Source organism: Pipistrellus kuhlii, unplaced genomic scaffold (genome assembly GCF_014108245.1).
Source record: "Pipistrellus kuhlii isolate mPipKuh1 unplaced genomic scaffold, mPipKuh1.p scaffold_m20_p_15, whole genome shotgun sequence".
In the NCBI taxonomy this organism is placed as follows: Eukaryota; Metazoa; Chordata; class Mammalia; order Chiroptera; family Vespertilionidae; genus Pipistrellus; species Pipistrellus kuhlii.
In genome coordinates, this window is record NW_023425460.1 from 27527205 (window position 1) to 27550434 (window position 23230).

The window sequence follows — 23230 nt, forward strand, 5'->3', positions numbered from 1 at the left end:
GTCCCCATCTCTCAGGGAGGTCAGTGAAGAGGACCGACTTCACTGGACTGGAATCTGAATGACCACATTCAAAGGGTTTTAGAACAGTGTCTGGTACAGTAAAACCCGGTACATGTAACTATTAGTACCATCATCATCTAGTTCCCACATCCCAGGACACCACCTCCTATCCGGTCCCCTCTCCCATTTCTTTTGTTTCTCTGGCCGCTTCAGCCATCACAACCCATCTCAACTCAGCGGTTCCACTAAAATGCTCTCCTCACTCACTTCAGGCAACGAATAAACTGACAAGGGCCGAGAGAAATTCGAGAAAGGAGACGCCGGGTATCTTCAGAATCTATCAAAAGAAAAGAAAAGAAAAAAAGATAATCAACTTCTGCATGGCAGGTGCAAATTCGAGGTCCTTCTCCCCAACCCCCAAATGCACTCACGGCACTTCTCACACACTCCTTCCCCGCCTCCCAGCTCTGCCGAGTTCGCCCGCAGAGTCGTCGTTTTCCGCTTTCTAGACGGCTGCAGCGACGACCCACGGCCTGAACGAGCTGCTGCAGGGCCACCCCCGTCCCGATCGGCCCCGCAGCCCCGCCACCTCCGCCACCCGCCCCCTCCCCGCCTCTCCCTACGGGTCCCCACTGGGCGGCGCTTCCGTCCTGGCTCGGACGCGTGTCACACCTAAATGGGACCGTCCCCGGGAGTTAGCAGGCCTTGTGCAACAGCCAAAAGATTCCCGGGAAACAAAGGCGGCGGAAGAACATGGCCGGAAGGAAGGAGAGGCAGAGGTTCCCTGCGGTTTAGAAGTCGCAGCCCGCAGGGTTGTGTTTTTTTTGTGTGTGTGTTTTTGCCTCTTTCTCGAGAATACTGTGTGGCACTGCTCTCACTAGGGCCACATCTAATACTGAGTGGCACTGCTCTAAGTCCATACGCCTCATTTGAAAATACAATACGTTTTGTTTTAGAAAAAATCCTGCCTAAATATCACCTCCTGTCCGCTTTCTAGTAACCTTAGTAACGCCTCCTCCTCGGAGCATCCTTGCTGAGCAGCTCAGTCTCGGATCTGCTTCCTTCATTCTCCCCTACCGCCCCCTCCAACCTGCGCCCAATAAAACCCGTTCTCATAATTAGAACAAAAATAGCTGTCCATCGTTTTACCACCCACACAATAGATTCCATTCCAAATGCAGTGCTGGTGGCAGGCGAGCTCATAAAAATGTGAGGAAAGGATGAACGAGGGAGATTTTACAGGATTGCAGATTCTCTGTCAGATAAGCGACCTGGCACAAGTGAAAGGAGGGAGGGAGAAAGGAAAATAAATTCTTTTAGGCTCCACCAGGTCCTCACTGCGTTTTACCTTTTCTACTTTATGATTCTTCGTTCTGCTTTGTAGCCTAGTCACTGGATTAATGTCTTGTCTCCCTCTGGCTGGTGCTATTCATCTTTGCTTCCTCCTCAGTACCCAACACTGGTCTCTGGAAAACACAAGCAATAATTAAATATTTGTTGAATTGAACTGGCATACCACTGAGTGTAGAGAAAATCTTGGCACTAAATACACACTCATTATTTCATATCTTTTACACGACACAATAGGTAACAATATGCTTATTGGTTCAAAGCCCCCTTTTATCAGCAAATTAAGAAATATCCTGCCTTGCCGACACATTGACTAAGATCTTAAAAAATATGTAAGTTAAATTACTGTAAATTCAGTTACTTTAAAATGTAATCTGATTATATATCAATTAAAATGTTTGTTCAAAAGCAATAGAAAGCTTCACAATTTACCATTATACTAGATATATTCAATTATTTTGTCAAGCAGTTCCACTTTTAGAAATATCTAATATATATATATATATATATATATATATATATATATATATTTCTTTTACTTACTATCAATAAAATCAAACATATCTGTACCTTGTATTCAATTTACTTTCTACCAGTATTTCACATTAAATAGTATTTTCCTCCAATTCTTAGTATATTTTTGTCTGTTGCTTCCTTTTATCTTACAACAAGCTTGTGCTGTTGTGTTATCAATAAAGAAATATATATTTTTAAAAAAGATATTCAAGTGGCCAATGCACATAAAGTGAAGTGCTCATCATTACTAGTTATCAGAGAAATGAAACTTAGGAACACAATGCACATTATTACACACCCACCAGAATACCTAAATGGACAAGACAGATCTAGTGCTGATGAAGATGTGCCAGGACTCTAACTCTTATATGCTGCTGGTGGGAGTATAAATGGGTAGCCACCTCAAAAAAAGTGTTCGATAGTATCTACTAATGCCAAATGTATATATCCTATATCTCATATATTCCATTCCCCAGTGTATTTTCAACAGAAAAGTGTACCCATGTTCATCAAAAGACCTATATTAAAATGCACTAGTGATAATGACAGCAATGTTTATAACTCAGATCTGAAGCAATCCAAATGTCCATCAGCATTAGAATCATTAAACAAATAGCAGTTTATTCACACAATAGAATGCTATACATCAATAAAAATGAACAAAGTACAGCTATATACAGAAGAACCTGGATAGATCTCATCAATATAATGCTGAGCCAAAGAAGCATTTGGATATGCAAAATAACACATATAACATGACCCCATTTATATAAAGGACAAAAGCAGAAGTTATATTATCAGCCAGCATAGCGTTTTCCTGGTGTGTGTAGGGGAGAGACTGGAAGTGGGCATAGGCAGTGGTGGCATGGGGGGGAGGGTGCTTCTAGCAACCTAGTTCTATTCATTAAATGAGTGGTCCATTTACACCTATGATTTGTGCAATGTTATATATGTATGTAACATTTCAACAAAAAGTGTTTATTTTAAAATGTAACTGTTCCTTTCGGTTTTTTAAACTTTGAGTCCAATTGGCAAATGGAAGTGACAGAATAGACTGGAGAGTGCATAGGTGGGATTTCCTGAGGCTTCAGAAATGATGCCATTTAAATGCTTGCACAGTCAAAGATAAATTTCCGGTAGGCACTGAGATGGAAGCAGACAGGGGGCTCTGAAAGTGTTTAAAAAGATGCTCGTCAGCACCCAAAGGACTGCAAGTGCCCAGGCCTTGAACACTTGGCAAGGTCAGCCTGCACTTCCTGTACATTTATAAGCCAGAATCTGGCAGAAGGCAGCTCCACGGCCTCTGTAGTAAAGCTCAGCCCATGAATAGAGACGACGTCTAATAGCTATCTTTTGCAAGCTGGTCAAAGGTCAGACCCTTGCTTGTGTACATGCCAGGAGGAGACTGCCGGAGCGTGAATGAACACTGTGAAGCAAAGTGGAAAGACAGCAATATATCTATTAGCCAAATGAATTAATTGTCATTATTAGGCTTGTTCCCAGGAGGAAAAGCAGAGACAGGATGTCTATAGAACCCCTCTCTGAGGCCATCATGGATAAAGAACCTTGTGATTCAGAGATAGGGAGATACTTAGCAGGTCAAATGAGATGAGAAACAGAGACTGGGAATACTAAACATAACCGGAAAACAGATGCACTGTTTTTTTGTCATATAATATCCTTGGGTGTAAAGATTTCCCACCTCACTTAGTAATGTGCCAGTGGAGAGACGCATTATATTAATGAAGGTTATAGGTATTACCCTTCCTCAAGGATTGGCTAGACCTGAGCCTGTAATCATAGAAAAGATGTAATTCCCCTCATCAAGTTCAAATTCTAGGTGGGACACAGGCACGGAAATAGGTCTTTATAGTTAGTTCAGGGCTATAGTTCAGGGCAATTGGAATAGTCCCAGAAGCCTATGGGAACACCAGGGTGGGGCCCCTGGCCATGAGAGAAGGAAGACAGGAAGTGCTTCAGAAACAGAGGACTTCATGTTCATGTTCACATGCTTCAACCACAGGTTTAATCCTCCACCACAAACTGCACTGACTTGGCATCCAAAGGAAAGGGAGTTATATCCTCCCAGCCCAGACCTGCCATATTCACCAATAGCACCAAGAGCTTCTCTTATAAGATGTAAGCAAGCATCATGTAAGAGTTGACTGTATCACATGATTTTAAAATTTATGAACACAGGTTGACCAAGTAGAGAGTGTGCTGGTATAATGAAGTGCAATGTCCTGTGCAGTGGGTCTGCCACATGTCTAAGGATGCATGTCATCATTATATGTGGTCAGGCAGTTAGGTCTAAATAGTAAATCATTATGTGTGCCTAAATGATGCCTTAGTTAACATATTCTCTGAAAGTAAAACCTCTTTGATTAGATGTCCCGGTAACTAAAGGTGATAATTGTTGGTAGGAAATGGACATACGTAAACACACACAGATAACATAAATGACCAGATAGGTTTAAAGGAACAGTGGTAGCAGGAGATGGAGAGTTCATGTCTTGCCTTACTTTGGCTATGTAAAAGCAACAGCACCCAACGTAATACTTGGATTCATAAGCAGAACTTTCTCAGTGACACACTTTATTGCTACCCCCCACCCCCTTTTTATATTCTGGAAAACACCTTACTGCAAACCACCACTCTTTGCCACATGATTTAGATAAGACTGTTTAACCTGGGAGAAAGTTAGACCTCTAAATTCCCATTCTTTGCCTCATAAATGATGAACTGCATCATTCATCCCCACTGGTCAACTGGAACAAGATGCTTGTTAACCAACCTTTGGCTACGCTTCTTTCCTCCTCCAAGCCCCTGAACTTTGGCCCACCCTCAGCCTGAGCCAGCATACAGTCCCTCCTGAGAACAGACTGGTCTCAGCATAAACTATTCTCTGATCTACCATCTGATCACACCACCCTTTCATTCCATTTCCTCACATTCCCATTCTCTCAAGCCTTGTTCACACCTCTCTATAAAAGAAGACCTTTATTTGCTTGAGTTACTTGCAAGTTCTCCCTGTTGCAATAGTGCTCTTCCCCTACTGCAATAGTTCCTTTCCCCTTTGCAATAACCTTTTTGAATAAACGTTGCTCCTAACTAAATCTGGATTTGTTTTTGACATTGTCCTTCTGTATACCATACTAGTTAGCACAATTTCTGACAATAATATGTTCTGTTTATGAAGTATTACACTATTGGACAATGCCATCTCCCAGGGCAAGCAGCAGCCAAAGTGACTCTAAGTCACTGGACAATGAGTTGCCAGATGTCAAGAATAAGGTCTGTCTTGGCTTCTACGACACCACACTCAGTTTTCTCTCTTCCACAGAAGCTTTCCACCCAGGCTCCTGTTGGAAACACTCAGTAAGGCTGGGGCTGAGTGTTCTCCACCTACACTCCCAGTCATCCCCAGGGCTCAGAGGCCCATCTACATGCTGATGTGTCCCTGCCTATACCCTTTTAATGGCTGAATAATATTCACTGCATATAAGACCACATTTTGTTTATCCTTTCATATGTGGATAGACACTTGGGTTGTTTTTACCTTTTGGCTATTGTGAATAATGCTATGAACACTGGTGTACAAATATCTGTTGGCATCCCTTCTTTCAATTCTTTTGATACGTACATAGGAGTAAAATTGATGGGTTATATGAGAACATTATGTTTAATCTTTTGACAAACTACTAAATGTTTTCCACAATAGCTACCATTTTACGTTCCTACCTTCTCCACCTTTTCATCAATACTTGTTATTTTCTGTTCTTTGTGGGGTTTTTTTTTGTGTTTTTTTAAAATATATTTTATTGAATTTTGTACAGAGAGGAAGGGAGAGAGATAGAGAGTTAGAAACATCGACGAGAGAGAGTCATTGATCAGCCGCCTCTTGCACACCCCCTACTGGGGATATGCCCGCAACCGGGGTACGTGCCCTTAACCGGAATCGAACCCTGGATCTTTCAGTCCGCAGGCCGATGCAATATCCAGAGCCAAACCGGTTTTGGTTTGTTGTTGTTTTTTTTAAATATATTTTTATTGAATTTCAGAGAGGAAGGGGAGGGACAGAGAGATAGGAACATCAATAATGAGAATCATTGATTAGCTGTCTTCTGCACTCTCCCTACTGGGGATCAAGCCTGCAACCAGGGCATGTGCCCTTGATAGGAATCAAACCTGGGACCCTTCAGTCTGCAGGTCAACGCTCTATTCACTGAGCCAAAACAAGGCTCAATGTAGTTTCGATTGGATTTCCCTAATGACTAATGTACTGAGCGTCTTGTCATGTGCTTATTGACCATTTTTATATCTTCTTTGGAGAATTGTTTACTCAAGTCCTTTGCCTATTTTTTAATTGGGTTCTTTATTTTTTGTTGTTGAATTTTGTTCTTTGTAATCTCTAGATATATGATTTGCAAATATTTTCTCCCATTCCCTAGGCTGTCTTTTCACTTTCTTGATTGTATCCTTTGATGTACAAAAGTCCTTGATTTGATTAAAATTCCAATTGAAAAAGATAAATTTTAAAGGCTAAAATTGTGACTCTTGTACAAATATAAAATTAACACATATGAGATTTTATTTAACTAATTCATAAGGGAACCAGCAAGATGTTACCACCATTCAAAGGAGAACTCAAAGAATACACCTATACAGGTGATCAGAAATGCTAAAATCAATGTACAAATAGATTCAAAATTGGTCAATAGTCTCAGGGCAATAATCAATTGCTCCTCCACCAGACAACGTTCATTTTCATCTCCATTGACAAGAATCATTTGTATTATTCTCAATTTTATATAACTTAAAAAGTTGTAAAATAGCTCAAAGACAATGAAATTTTTTATTATTCAACAGGGTGCTAAAAAGGACTCCTAGTGATTTGTGCCTATTTCAAAGTCATCTTTTTTTTTTTTTTTTTTCTAATTCCCCACCCCACCCTTACCGCAGCAGTGAGGTGAACCAGCTGCTCTCAAGTCTTTCAGCACTGGGATAGCTACTGGGGACAGTGAGTTCAGCTCAAGGCCTATTCATTAAGTGCCCAGTGGAGAAGAGATAGTTATTTAGTTATTCCTGCTACAAATACTTAATATCTACTAGGTTCAGACATTATGCTATGAGCAGAGTGGGAATTAATGCAGACTGGTTTTTGTCCTCTTAAACCTTATTGGTCCAAGTGGGGACAAGAAGGATACGTAAATAAACAAATAAAATAATCACAAACTTTGGAAAATGCAATGAAGGAAAACAGCTGCCAACACAGAGCATCACTAAGAGGAACCTCGCTAAGTAGGGCTGTCAAGATGGTCTGCTCCAAGAGAACATTTAAGTTGAGACTTGAAAGATGAAGAGGAGCCAGCCATTCTGAGTGTGGGGGGTGGCAGGAAGCCAGGGAGCAGCCAACTCCAGTCTGTCCTCACCTTTAGCTTCTGGGGATAGGCTCAGTTCTGCCCACCCATTGGTGTTGCGGCTGCTTTTGAGTCTACGCTTCAAAAAATTTCCAGGGGAAGACAAGGGCCTCCCAAAACCAACTCACCCTCCTTCCTTCCTCTTTGGTCCCAGTGTCCCTCTAAGTTCCCCCATCTGTTAAGTGAAGCCTGAAATATCTCCAACACAGGAGCATCAGTTGAACCCACAAAAAGAGATAAAAGGCTTAAAAATGCAACTGAGTGGGAGAATTAACATAGTGTGACTGTGCAAAATGACCAACTCTTTTCCTGAACTGGTTTGATTAGAAAGCTGCAAAGCAAAGCGGTCTGGTGGGCTAGACCAGTGATCTGCAAACTCATTAGTCAACAGAGCTAAATATCAACAGTCAACGATTGAAATTTCTCTTTTGAGAGCCAAATTTTTTAAACTTAAACTACATAGGTAGGTACATAATTATTAACTTAATTAGAGTACTCCTAAGCTGGCCTTTCCTAAAATCACAAGGGGCCTAAGAGTCACATGTGGCTCACGAGCCGCAGTTTGCCGACCACTGGGCTAGATGGTGGTGTGGGGCGATGGAACTCCAGGATCAATGTCACTTGCCTCAGGGCTTTGTCCAAGGCCTAGCCTGCAGCTCATCACTGTTCCAAAATCATTTCATGCTGCTCTGTGACTCTCCCCAGGAAGCTGGCACCAGAAGGGCAAGGTTGAGAACCATCTGCCGGAATTGGAGTACTGGAAGTGGATGGGCTCATGGGGACAGGCAGCAGCAGGAGAAGGTGAAGGGCAGAGTCTGGGGGGCATTGATATGGGCAGGAGAGGAATAAGGAGAGGGAGAGCAACAGACTTAGAGAACCCACCGAACCGGAAACCAAAAATGTTGTATCATAGCAACCGAGGGAAGTGTTTAAAGAAAGGAAGTGGCCAATTATGTCAATACAGAGGGACTGTTTCTCAAAAAGCTGGAGCAACAACATCAGAATCACTCAGGGGGATGTTAAGAATTTAGATTTCTAGGCCTTAGCCACACATGATTTGTAATGTCTGGCACTTGAACCAGGAGTTGGTATGGTAATAGGTGTCCAGGGATTTTGATGTGTGTTCTGGAATTATTGTTTAAATCTGTGAGATGAGGAATTTGAGCCATGTTCAATGTTGGTTCCTTCATTTGAGCTGTTAGGCAAATTATTTAACTTCTCTGAGCCTAGTTTTTTAAATCTGTAAAATAATGCCCACTACGTACAGTAGATATAAATGTGGCAGGCAGTTAGACAGACATGAGCAGAGCAAGGATGAGGGGCCAGGTACAGAAGGTCGCCAGGGTGGAAAGCCTCAAGGGTCCAGCCAACACTGGAAAACAAATACCTCGCCCCCAGGGTGACTTTTCCTTCCCTAGCATCTCACTGATCATGCAGTTTGAATCCTCTCCTGACCTTTCTCCCCTGGCATATTGCATTATTGCTGGTCTTGTGGGTCAGACCCCTGTAGAGGGGGGGCAAACAAGGGATCAGGAGCATGGCCCTTAAGCATTATGTCCTCAGGACAAGGAAGTTCTGACTCACATCAAATATATCTAGATCTCAGTTGTGTTTCAGCTCCAGGACTGGAAAAGCAGCAAAACCATACAAGCTCCAGCTACACTGACGAATGACCCCTGCCCTGAAGTTGACCAATCAGTGGAGACCATGACCCTGACCAGACACACCTGGGAAGCTGATGAATATTCTATTAATTCTTTCCTAGGACCTCCCTTAAAATTCCCTGCCCTTAAAAGCCCTTAGGACGGTGGACCCTGTGCCCTCTTCCTCATCTTCATCCTCCTTTTCTCCTCAGGTGCATTACTTTTAGCCTTCTCTCTCCTAAGTTCCAAGGGCCCCTTCTTTTGCCTCTGTAGCTTGTTTTCTGAGCCCATTTCCTCTACTACTCACTTCTTCTACTCTAGTCTGTCTAAATGAACTTTCTCTTATATCGATAGTTTTGAGTCTTGACTATGAATTCTTTCATAGCCAGAACTCAAGTACCATGATTGCTGAACCAAGGTCCGATCCAACTCCACTGTATTGAAACCTAGTGCTATTGTTGCTGCCACCAACATAAGGATAATCTTTACATGACATATATACCATGCTTAGCACAATACTTGGAAGACAGTTAAAAGTCAATGACTATTGACTGTTATTATTAGATAATAAAAAAAGGGCAATGTTGAGAATCATGGAATGAGCCCCGAAGTGTGTGTTTTAACAAGCCCTCCAGGGGATTCCAATGCACCTGCAGACTGAAAACCACTGAGTTAGGGAAGAGTTGAAGAAGTAAGGGTCTTTGAGACAAATGTCCTGGGGAAGGTTATCTCCCAGAAGACAGAGAGAGTTAAATGGAGGCCAAAGCAGCAGAGGAGGTCTGGGGCAACAGTGGGAGGGGTGTGCCAGAAAGTTAGCTCGAGATAGGTACATGCAAGGCTTGCCAACCCACAAGATGCTGTAAGAAAGTTTGTCTTACAGTAACAACACATCTGAATAACTGTATTTTTGGATGCAAAATATTCCAAAAGCTACACGTACTGAGATTTATAATGTTGGAAGACTAAACACTTAAATTGCCCAACATTAGGGGAAGGGTCACTACTTAAAGGAGAGAAGTCCCAAGGCATGCAGTGTAGCTTGTGAAGACTATGAGACAATGAAAGAAACTATCTGTTATACAATGCTGAATGGGGGAGTAGGGGGTTGCCTAGGTAGTGTACATATGTAAATTATGTTTACCCAAAAAAGTTCTCTTGGAGGAAAGATTGGAATTTCTCAATAGATTGTCAAAGGCCACTGGGGCCAAGGACATGGCTACTGAACTTGTCACCATGGAAGGAAAGCCTTTTTGTTAGGTATAGTTAGTCAGTGAGGACTTCTGGATAAAAAGGGCTTTCATTGGGGAGTTAACAGCAGTGGGGTGGTATAGGGGACCGGGAGCTGCTTTCCGTCAGGGGCACTGGCTCCGAGCCAGAGCAGATAAGACGGAAGCAGTTAGGTTTGTTCACAGCCCGAGGCCACTGATCTGTCCGGAGCAAAGGAATGCTATAGAGAATAACAAGAGATGGCCTTGGGAAGCTAGGGGATGACATTTAAAAACTAAAACGTGGGACTCAAGGTCTGCCAAGTTTCTAGATGCTACTGAGAAAGTGTGGGCCAGCATATTTAAATCTGGGCAGTCCCGAGAAATGTGAGACCAGGGCGGTCACACTGGATCAGCAGTTCTAGGAGATCATTTACATTGAGACCTCAGCCCCCAGTCATTTAGACAAGGAATATGAAGGCAAGGGAAGTTTAACAGCTGGCCCAATGCCACACAGCTGCAAAGATCAAGGTTAAAGCTAGATCTCCTGGTCTGTTTTGTGTGGGTTTTTAAAAAATTATATGTTATTTTTATTTATTGTAAACTTGATATATTTGTATTCTATCTGTGGATTTTCAGTACACTGTCTAGTCTTCTGTACATAATGATAGTTTCCATATTTAAAAACTAAATTGAAATGCATTTATTTGTTGTTCCACTTATTTATGAATTCATTGGTTGCTTCTTGTATATGTTTTGACTGGAGATCGAACCCACAACCTTGGCATATAGTAACAACACTCTAACCATCTGAGCTACTTGGCCAGGGCTAGATCTCTTGTTTTAATACTATTCTTTCTGGATAAAAGATCCCAAGCCCTGGACTAAAGAGTTCAGATGAGATGTGACAGGTAATAGGAACTTATGATAAGTCACTGCCTAGGGGAGCAGTATGGTGAGTGGAGGACAATGATGTATGAACCGGAAAGGCAGAGTCTGAAGGGAGGGGACTTTTGGGGACCAGCAGCAACCAATGGCCATGTGGTTAATTAGGACCTGGACCAGATTGCTGGCTGTGAAATTAGACAGGAAAGAACCATGGAGAGACATGGCATTCCCCATTCTCACTACACACTTTCTCCAATTTCCTTCAGTCTGTTCCTCAGAATTCAATTCATTTACCTTCAGGCTTATTTGTGGATGCAGCTCGGTTCAAAATAATGCAGTTCTTTTAGATGTTGTCTTTGCTAGTCCATGCCATGGTTTATATTTTTCAGAGCCAGTGCTAAAGGGAGATAAAGGGAATCTGACCCACTATAAACTGGAGTGGCTCTGAACTTAATGCTTTTCCTACAAATGAGGTGGTCTTTAACTAGGAAGCTGGAGAATAGAGGAGCCCAAGAATATGTCATCCCAATACCACTCTTTCTTTCCCATTTCTGGCACCTCTGACACTCCCTCAAGCTTCCTGTTCCCTTTGCTCCTAGGGGACAGCCCCAGATTTGTTCAGCACAAGATGGGAGACATTCCATTCAGACCATTAGCACTGAAAGAAATCTTGGGAGTCACCCAAGCTAAGCCCTCTGGGACCAGGGACCCATGAAGGTGAAAACAAGATCAGAACCCAGGGGTCCTCATGCCCTCTCTGAACTACAACCTTTCTCTCCTTCCCCCTTCCTTAAATGCAGCCTGAAATAAAGTTCTGAATTTTTTTAAAATTTCATTTTAAAACTGTATTAAATACACACAGAGAGAGATTAGAGTTAGAAGAAGGAGATAGAGTATGGTAAATGCATAGAAATTTAAATTTCACCTTAAATACAGTAACTGAATAGCATCCCCTAAGTCCCATTATTTTAAGAAGGGGGGGAAGTGAGGCCCTTTTTCCTTTACGTGAGACCTGCCATCAGAAGGGATCAGTTCACACATGCGTTACTTCTGTGTATTACTGTTCCTTCTCTCAAAACGGTTTATGCTATTCCTTGCACTTCCCTTTCAAGACCCAACCAGCTGGAAGGAAAGGGCCTTATCTTGCTTATCATTGCATGCCTGCTGGCTCTTTGTGTTGTTCTTGGCACATTGTTTTGTTCTTCATAAGGTTTTGGCACGGTGTGTGCTCTTCATAAACATTTTTGGAATGACAGTGCATAAAATAAATTGCATCCTACATTTCCTCAACTTTTCCCTTCACCACTTAAAGGAGAAAAGTCAAATAGCAAAATGAGTGTGCCACAGCAACCAGAGACGGTAACACCCTGCATTTTAAAGTGGTGGGGTCAGACATCCAACTGAAATCCAAGTCACTCAGATGAGTCTGAACAGTTGAATCCAGTCTTTTGAAAGAAGTTAAAAATCCAACCCACGGCAATTTTGGCATAATCAAACAAAAGATCAAATTTCATGTAAGTCAATTTCCCTTTCTATAATCAATGAGTTGTTTTAAGTAGTGCAAGGGCACACACACACAGAGAGACTGGAATTTACTGACAATATTTGTAAGAATATGCCGACATGCTTTTCTGGAAAAGTGAGAGGGACAGAGCAGCTTCCTGGACTTTTCTCAGAGGCTTCAACTAAAAAGTGAAATGAGCACCGGTGCCAATAATTACTAGTGGGGAGAAAAATTATGCCAAATCCTTAGCACCAGCTGCAGCAATTAAGTAAGCACCTGCTTCATGCTTCATCTGCCATCACCCACCCTCACCCTGCTTTATTTATGCTGGTTGTTTGTTTGTTTGTTTGTTTAGAATAAATGCATCTAATTGCACAAACACACAAACCTGCTCTTTTCTTCCTTTTTTCTTTGGCTATCCTTAACTGGGGCAAACTGAGTGGCATGAGGATCCTGGCAAGGACAGGGTAGTAAAGGCATGTCTAGAATCTAGAGTTTTAGAGAACGTTTGGGGCAAATGCAGTCCTAGCAATCAGCTCTGGTATGAGAGTACTGAAGTATGTGCTGCTTGTACTAAGCAACAGCAACAGATTACACCACCGCAAGGAACCCTGCAGGTGAAGAGGTGGATTAGATTTTCTGGAGGCAAGATTTCTGTTGGCTTCATCCTGGACCTTAGCTAAGTAACAAAAGCAAGTTTCTCTGCAGAGTTTAGAATTGAAAAAAAGATGTCATCAGATAGAGACTGTTATCAGCATAGGACTAGCCTGAGCATCCGATGAGATATGAAAGAGTTGAGAAGTTGAAAGGGTTATGCAAATGTGAAGCAGGTATGAGTGTTAAAACTGTTCAATGAAATCAACCCACTAGAAACCAGAGAGTAAGCATATTTGTCCCTCGGAAATGAATTAGCATTTTTCTGCGCCCTGAGCTATCATTTCCTTTTCCCCCTTTTGTCTTATCTATAAAAGCTGGCTAATGATGCCTCTTACATTAGAGGAAACTGGGTGGCTTAAATGAGACTAAATGAGATAATGTATGTGAAGCACCTTGCTCCATGCCTTGTACATAAAAGACACTTAATAAATATGAATTTATTTCAAGGGGGAAATCACACACATTATTTTGAGAATTCTTCCTGCTTGCAGCCCATCAATAGATGCTTCACATTAAATTACACATTTCCAAGAGAGAAAAACAGAAAGGTCATGCTCAATAGGACATAATCAGTGAAGCCAACTGCTTCTCATGGGGAGAAAACAGATGTGAAATGAAGACGTCCATCCTTCAATCTGCTGATGTCTGAGAAGCAATTGCTCTCTTCTCATACTGATGACTACCATTCTTTTCTGGGGCAACATTAAAGCTGCTTTTGAATTCCCTCTCACATAGGCAGATGACACCAGCAAAAGAGGGATCATGGAGCAAGAACATTCGGGTACAGAGAAGAAGTTCTTGAAGGCAGTGACCCCTCTCTCTTGTTCCCGAGAACATACCCCACCTTCTACCATTTACTTGCTACGTGCTACTTGGCAAGTTACTCCCCCTTTCCAAAACTCTGTTTCCTCTGTAAAATAAAGATGATGATGAGCTGTTATGGCAGGAACAATGTGTTCACTAAACTCTGTTTTCTTTTCCACTTGGTCATATATCTCCTAGACATTTCCCAGACTCCCTTGCAGTTAGGTAGGGCCATGTGACTGAGTTCTGGCCAGTGGAATATTAGCAGAAGTGGTGCATTCCACATCCTGGCTTAGACCTTAAGAAACCTCCCATGGGATCCTACCTAAGTGCTCTCTCACTCTCCCCTCATCCATTGGAAGGATGCAGAGTCAATGGAGGACTCCAATGTCCTGGGAAGGCACAAGCAAGCAATCAGCCTTTCCCATATCAAGTCACTGGGTATTTGGGGATTGTTTGTTATGGCAGTTAGCTTACCCTGACTAATACAGCAATGGTGAGGATCAAACAAGATAACTGATTTATAAGCACAGTGTCAGGAACCTAGTAAATGTTTAGTAAGTAATAGCTATTTATTATCATGTGATATCTACCCTGTTTTAGATACGTAGACTTTTCCCTTCCCTTTTCCCCAATGCTATGTCTTCCCCTTTTTCCAGTGACCATGGCGTCTCTGGGTGTCTAACCCTGCTTTGTCTTTAAACCTGATCACAGTTTAATATGATGTTCCTCTGGACCTTGCTTTCCTAATAGCATTTCCTTACAACAAATATGGGGACAGGGGAGATGATTCTATTGACATGATAATGGTTCTGAAATGAGTCACAAGCATGAGGCAGTCCAGTTAGCTCTGCTTGTCACAGCTCCATTTCTGCTTTCCCTGCTTTTCCCTCCAAAGGTTATAGGGCTGAGAGTTAAATTAGTTTGAGAACTGACTTGGATGAGCAGCACAATCTGTTCCACTGTAGACATTTTTGTAAAAACTGTTACTGCAGAATTTTCATGAAACTTCCAAATTTTAATGAGAAGCAGATGGGTGGCAAAAGGAATTTAAGGTAATGATGGAGCAAGTCCTCATACAATAAGGTTAAAATCAAGAGCCATGTGACTAGCTGGCTACTTCATAAGCATAATTTAGGAGTACTAGGTCCCCATAATTTCCTTCATTGCATGTTGGCAATGCCTGGTAGGTTGTTCATAGCAACCCTTCCACAATTACACGCCACTTTACATAACTTCTCTTAATGTTCCCAATTCACCTGCAAGATAGGGTTGTAAAGTATGGACCTCAAGGCTCCACAAAATCAAGTGATTTGCACAAGATCACACAGCTGATAAGTGGCAGAGCAAGGACTTTTCTTGTGTCTGGCTTAAAGGTTTTTCCCTCTACACCACAACCGCTTCTGCCATTATTAAGGCTTTATTTCTTTGGGTTAAATGAACCTCTAATTAATTGATCATTCACATTAAATCTTTTCTGAATCTTAGTGTAAATGAGGAGTCCTTCTGGCTAAACTGTACTTATAGGAAGAGAGGTAAGGAGAAGGAAAGTTAGGGGAAGTAGATATAAAGCCTTAGAAATGCAATCTAGGTTAAAAACACTAGGTTAAAGCATCTGCCCATTATTTCAATGCAAATAGCCTTGGAGGAACCTCTTGCTGTCATCCATACCCTATGTCCTACCAGATCATTTCTTACCACCTGAGACAAGGAGATAGAATAATAGAGCCAGGCTAAAGGATCCTGTCAGTATATGGCAAGCTGGGAAGGAAAGAAAGAGTAGAATAAAGGATAAAGGAAACTACTTTACAATCTACTTTAGGTTTGCTCTGTCTCTGGAAGGAATCAAATCCTTTTGTAGATAATAAATATTCTGGTTTCTGAACACTGGCACTTTAAAGTTACTAATACAGAGATCTAGAAATTAAAAAAACAAAAAACAAAAAAATACCTCAATCCAAAAGGCCTTATATCACCTTAAAGTGTGATCTTTATATTCTAGAAATATTAGAATTCCTCATACTTGCTAAGTATAGTTTTCAAAAGTCAACAACATAAATATCTGACATGTTTTCATTCTATATTTGTATGAACACATGTCACAGATTTATTCAACTCATTATTGACGAAAGGGAAAGCTGGTTCTAAAGATAATTAGAACTGGAATCATATAGGCATTGGAGAAAGAATCTTAGAAGACAGTTGGATTAGATATAAAATTGGCTAATGCCCTGCAGGCAATAGAACCATAACTTGAGAATTACATATTTTACCTTTCATAATTCATATACTTCTCTACTAAGCACAAGTCTACTAGTGCAGAAGTAACTTTAAAATTGGCCTTTGATCAGCAGTAAGCAGAAATTCAAACAAAGGTTTACTCCTCAGCCCAGCTCATTGTTAATCCTTGGGCATGCCTGTAAACAGTGTTCCACTATGACACTGAGAAGACATGTTAAACTCCCTTTGTCTTCTTTCCAAGTTTTGAGTCCCAGTGACTCCAGTTGGGTTCAGGCAAGTCAAAAGTTTTGTAGTTCAAATTCTGAGTTGTCTTTGAATGTGTAAGTTTGTTCAAACAATAAGAAAAGAAGTGGAATTACATTTATATTAGTCTGCTACGACTACCATAAAAAAATACCCCAGACTGGGGTGGCTTAAACAACAGAAATTTACTCTCTTAAAATTCTGGAAGCTGGAAGTCTGAAATCAAAGTGTCAGCAGGTTTAGTTTCTGCTGAGGCTTCTCTCCTTAACTTGTAGATGGCTGCCTGCTCACTGTGTCCTCACATTGCCTTTTCCATGTGGGTGTACCCCTAATGTCTCTTCCCTTTTTTATGTGGACACTAGTTCTATTGGATTAAGGCCCCACCCTTATGACTTCCTTAATTACCTTAATTATCTCCTCAAAGGCCCAATCTCCAATAATAGTTATATTGGAGAGCAGGACTTCAACATATTTAGCATTTATTCTTTGCTAAGACTTTCAAATACACAACCTTCTTGAATGCTCTCTCCACACTGAAGAGATAGGTGCATTTTGCAGATGTGGTCCAGGAAGTTAAATAACTACCCAAGATCACCTATGTACCAAGTGGCAAGGCTGTCATCTGACTCTGGGAAGACCATGATATAGGGAGTCAGGTTGTGGAAATTTCCCAAGCTCCTCCACTTGTGGAACTTGGGAAGTTTCTGTCACCTCTGGAATGTCCTTATATTTGCTATTTATTGCAATCTTCTGTCCCTTGAGATGAAAGGTGCTATGGGTGTGTCTTCTTGGCAGCAGCATCTAAAGAAGCCAAGAAGACTGAATCACAGGAGCAGCCAGGGCTGAGATCTAGGATTTCAAAGACCAGAGAAAGTGGGGGAAACCGATCACCAAACCCCCCAAATTCCTGAGAGCTGCAAGATGCAAGAGAGAACAGTCAGCTGACCTGTGCCTGGGATTGGAAGGGTTCTGATGAATTGGGAGAGAGCATCTGAGGGGCTTCATGCATTTCCTCACTCCTTTCTTCATGCCCTCTCTTACTGCTTACTCAATTCATATTTATTGAGCTTCTCCTGTGGCCAGCACCACGAGGTGCTGGAGGATTTACAACTATTAAGGGTCGCTTTCTTGACTCTCCCTAAAGGTCTCTTTTTAGGAACAATAGTGTCTCCCACCTCCACTCCTGCGGGAGGGGAAAAAAAAAATGCCCTTACTCAGAAACGATCAACTAATTTTTCATTTTCCTGGGTTCAAATCCTACCTTTGCCATTGGTTAGGTTTATTACCTATTTTACCTCTGTAGCCTCAGTTTCCTTACCTGAAAAAAAAAATGGACTAATACATACCTCAATGAATTAAGAGAAACGAATGATATAACATAATAGACATATTAAGGTTCTTAGCACAATGTTTTAATACCAAAGCAAGGCCCGGTGAAGGGGATCAGAGTATGTCACCCCAAAGGATGCCACTATTTTTAGGATTGCTTTGAGCTGAAAGCAATGAGCTCTCTGCCCTCACCCTTCCTGTCCAGAAGCAGGATATGTTTCCCTTTGTAAAGGTAACGTAAGCTCCATTTGTAAACATGTGTCTCTCTCCAATATAACTTTTATCACCTGAGTGGACCCTTATCTGCATAACAAACCTTAGTAACTTACAAATCTTTATAACATAAAATTTTCTAACCACCTTCCCATAACTTACCCACCTGCGGTTGAAGGGTATAGCCTATGCCATGCACGCGGTCATGCTAGTCTGTTCTCCTCTCCCTCTTTTGGCCTGGTTTCTCCTCTCATGCCACCTTCCTCAGTCACTCTGACAACCACAGAAGGGGAACTCTAATAAGGGTACTTTGAATAGTGGGAGATATAGCAAAATAATATCTAGCTTACTATGTGATAAGCATTTTCTTTCATTACCTCATTTCTTTTTTATAGCCATCTGTGAGGTGAGTACTAATAAATATCTCCATTCTACAGATGAGGAAACTGAGGATGAGAGCGTAAAATCTTGCCCAAGATCACTGAATTGGTAAATGGCTGTCAGATAATAAACTGTAACCTCCTCACTAGGTTGCATTCCACTGGGTTGGGATTGCCCAAGCTATCTCCCAGGTATCCCCAGAGAGCCTCCGGAGCTAGGACTAGGCCAGCCTCAGGGGTTTCCATGCCTCATATTAACAAGCGACACTGTGCAGACATTTTACACAATACTTGCTTCACATGAACAAGGCCTCAAAAACCGCCCATAATTTCATATATATCAAGAGTAAGGACTCACATGATAAACATTTTGGAAACAGACAGAAGTTAGTTTGAAACTAAATAGTCTTGGGGAAGTCATTTAATCTCTATGAGCTTCTGTTATGATATTGCCTCACTTGGAAGGCAGGTAAGATGATCAATTGAGTATCTGTCCTGCTGGAAATCCAAAAAGTATTGTTTCCTCCTGTTGATGTTCATCCTACAGTCACTTCCTCCCTCCACTGCTGGGGGCAGTAGGAGCAGTGCCAAATGTGGGGCCTGGGAGGGGGCTGGTACAGAAGCTTGATGCTTCTCTGTTGTTGATACCCATTTTGTGGTCACTAATCCTATGGTCATCACCAGTTCTGTCATCCTCTTGCCATTTTCTTGGGTCAAATTCCAACCTTCTTGGGTCATCATTCCAACCGAAACTAATGGGTGTAATATAGGCTACAAGTCATAGGCAACAATGGAAAGCTCTGAGTTCCACCAGAATGACAGTATAAAGCCAGACAAAACAAAACAGAGCCTTTCTGAAGGGTAAGACCAGAGCAAAAGCCTGAAATCCAACATCTTGAAGTTCAATTTTCCAAAGTATGTTTCTCCTTTTAATTTCAGAATCTTAAACCAAAACAAACAAAAAGCAGTTAATGGTCTCCTTGAAAGGATGAAGGAGTGTCTGTTTTAAGAAAAAATGACTGCTAATAACTATCTTGGGAGTGTTCAGGCATGAAGTAGAAGAAGAAGAAAGGAGAATAATCATTTTTCAACTTTATAGTCCAATAAACAAATCCCACGCTAGGGCAACAAAATCACTCCAAATTATACTACTGGCTCAATTATGTTCACCTTTCCCATGACTTAGAATTATGTTTGTTTTATTCCCTAGCAGATTTATTTATTTATTTATTTATTTATTTATTTATTTATTTTGCTATTCCAGTTTAGCCAGAAGGAAGAATGGCCTACCATGGTCTTGCCTGCATTTTTAGTGTTTGGTTCTGAAAAATTCAAACACATTTCCAGAGAAAATGCTAAATAACTAAAATCATACTTTTAAAAATATTTTGGGATCATTTGCTTCTGGATATTTTGATTTGTACTTTATCATATCCATTTTGCTTAACTGCAGTATATGTGTCTACCATACACAGAAGGGGAAATACAAAGTTTCTCTAAGCTTTGATTTTTACAAGATATTTCTCCTTTCTGAGAAGAGAAATTCAAAAGTTATATAATGTTAGTGCTATAAAGGTGGAGAAACTGAGGCCTAAGGAAATAAAATGCCTTGTCCATGGCCACACAACCTCTCCATAGTTCTTGCCAGAGGATAGTTGTCCATTTGTTTTGGATTCTGTATGAAGATCATTCAGCTTTCCTGAGTTAATGGATTATTGATTACTGTTCAGAAAAATGCACAAAGGAGATTTTTATGTTCCTCACTATGGGAACTTCTTTTTTCCCCTCTCGGTAGGAATGCTAAGAGCATTTGGGACAGGACAATTTTTTGTTATGTGTAGAGGTCCTAAGAGTTTCAGGATGTCAGCATCTTCAGTCCAATCATTGCAGCCAGGGTAACAGCAGCCATGCCCTCAGGCAAACACCTCCTAGGAGGGCAGTAGTGTTCTATTATAAGATGATGCCCATAGCACCTGATGGGAATTCTAAGACCAAAATAATGAGAAGTCCTCACTCTCCTCCTTACCCTGCCTCAGGGTCTTCTTTAGTACTCTTCTCACTAAATAATCATTCATTCTGTCTTTGCAACTTTTTCGATCATCCAGTAATAGTAATGTTTATCCATTCGCCAGCTTCAGGCATATGGTGCAACATGAAGCAAGACTCTTGCTAAAAGAGGCAACTAAGCCCAATGTTCTCAGAACTCACAAAACCCAAATAGTTACTTACTTGTGGACGTGCAACAACATGCTCAACATTCTCCTCACTTTCTAGCAATGTACTATCCAATGGGATTCCTGGCAGGGGCAGTCTACATGTATAGGATCCTTTCAGATCACCTAGTCCAAGAGTTTCCTTTGAAAACCAGAGCCTATATCCCAGGTCAGTGGTTCTCAAAACTTAAGAGTACATCAGAATTATCTGGAAGCCTTGTAAAAACACAGATTGCTGCATACACCTCCCCACACCCACCCTGTTCCCCTTGTGCTAATGAATTTCTATTTCCATTTGTCTGAGTTGGGGCCCAAGAATGTGTATTTTTAATAAGTTTCCGGGTGGTGCTTCAGGACTAGCATACATCCTCAGAGATTTTAATTCAGGGATGGCTTCAGGACTAGCATACAACCTCAGAGATTTTAATTCAATCCGTCTTGGGTAAGAACCAGGTATCCATATTTTTATTTTATTTTATGTATTTTTTAAAAATATATTTTATTGATATTTTACAGAGAGGAAGGGAGAGAGATAGAGAGCTAGAAACGTCGATGAGAGAGAAACATCGACCACTGCCTCCTGCACACCCTCTACCAGGGATGTACCCGCAACCAATGTACATGTCCTTGACTGGAATCGAACCTGGGACCCTTCAGTCCGCAAGACTGAGGCTCTACCACTGAGCCAAACCGGTTTCGGCAGGTATCCCTATTTTTAAAAACATTTCCCAGGTGATCCAAATGTGAAGCCAGGGCCAGGAACCACTGTTAGAATCTGTTATGTCTCCTTCCCTTTTTTCTTAAAAGTTTCCTTGAGCTAGTTACAATTTGATTGATCTTTATGACCCAACCTGAATATGCCCCTCCTTTAAAACCAGGATTCTCACATTTTCCTTTACTTTAGAATTCCATGTAACTTTTAAAAGTCTCAATGTCTACATAGTACTACAGACCAAATAAATTAGAACCTCTAAGGTTGCAATCCAAGGAATTTTTAAAATTCCTCAGGTTATTTCAAAGTGCAGCCAAGTTTGAGAATGGGTGCATTAAAACCCCCTACTGATCTTCCCACAGTATGCATTTCTAAACTAAAAAAACAATCTTTCCCACAGTAATTCCTAAGGTCTTCCTTTTAATACTGAAAAATGCAGAAGATATTTTAACCTGGAATTTTGCCATCTTCTCTATCTACTCCACTTACACCTGCATTCATGCTTCAATTGCATAATTATCCTTTAGAGAGACCAAATTTTGCCACTAAACATTTTTTATACAAGGAAGTGAGGAACTTTTGGTGAGAAGGGGTTAAGATGATAGCCTAGTTGCATGCTGGGAATTGTAGTTCAATAGCAGTGCCTAGCCAGGGAAGCACTGTGGGCATCCAAAGAGGCACCCAATTCTCCACATCCCACACAGCCTTTGGAGAGGTAGTGTCCAGTAGTGGCTAATACTATGGACATCAGAGTCAAAATGCCTAAGTCAGGTCCCAGGGACCACTGCTCACCAGCTGCAGGACCCTGGGAAACTGCCTAACCTCCAAGGCCTAAGTTACCTTTTCTATAAATAGAAAGGAAATAATAATACACATATCTAGACTTTGGGATTATTATGAGAATTAAATGAATATATGCATATTGCTTAGAATAGCAGCTGGCATATAATATGCATTGTGTGTCAGCTTTCATTATTATTGCCTTCTCAACTTCTCTTTTGGCTGAAGTTCTATTCTCTTGGACGGTAAGAATTGAAAATCCCCTGATTCACAGTCAGGACATAAGAGTTTAGCTGTCCTATGAAAAATTATCAATATCTATTTGTGTAAATGGTCCTTGGGTCATTTCTCCTTAAAATCCTGAGGTTGGAGTTGAAATGATAGGCTAGGACAGAGATCAACGATATTAGCTAACACAGTGTTCGGCAAACTCATTAGTCAACAGAGCCAAATATCAACAGTACAACGATTGAAATTTCTTTTGAGAGCCAAATTTTTTAAACTTAAACTTCTTCTAATGTTACTTCTTCAAAATAGAATTGCCCAGGCCATGGTATTTTGTGGAAGAGCCACACTTAAGGGGCCAAAGAGCCACATGTGGCTTGCGACCTGTGGTTTGCCAACCACTGAGCTAACAGATCCTGGCCCACATCCCATACTGAATACCCATCCCCCTTGGGATTTTGCCTGTTCAGCATCCATCCTCTCTGCTTCTGGTAGGAAGCACCAAAGTTTCCTTTGAGGAGCCACCCCTCTCTCATTGCGTGCTATCTTGGTGAGATTGCACCAAGGTGCCCTGCCTCCCCATGGCAAATCGGTGGGCACTGGACCCAGTTCAGTCCATTGGGCTCTCTCCTCTGGGGAGGAACACAGAGATGAGAACTGACTGGAGAAAATTCACCTGAGGAGACTTCCCATTAGTTCCTGCCACCTAGATCCCCAAGCCCCCACAAGTTTCTTCATTGCTGAATCCTGGTTGGACAGCCCTTCCCTGAATTCTGCCAGTCATTCTATTACCAAGGCAATAAGACCCTTTTATGTTTAGGTTGGCAGAGTCCATGTCTGTCACTTTCTACCAAAGCATACTGTGACACACTCCTTCCTTCCTTCCTCTCTTCCTATTTTTTTTCAT

General features: G+C 41.4%; 1 protein-coding gene across 6 annotated transcripts in view; it reads right to left on the bottom strand.

The window, feature by feature from the left end:
- The window catches only part of LOC118719306 (protein FRA10AC1), a 28989-nt gene extending 28348 nt beyond the window's left edge, over positions 1-641 (bottom strand). Inside the window, exons 1-2 of one of the 6 annotated variants that reach the window (XM_036438589.2) lie at positions 448-641; positions 268-337 (exon numbers count right to left, since the gene is read on the bottom strand). The gene's annotated coding sequence lies outside the window, so the exon portion shown is untranslated. Of the gene's footprint in view, positions 1-267; positions 338-431 lie in introns of all 6 variants that reach the window. The other 5 variants (XM_036438586.2, XM_036438587.2, XM_036438585.2 and 2 more) reach the window with 5 other exon arrangements.
- Between the last annotated feature and the right edge of the window lie 22589 nt (positions 642-23230).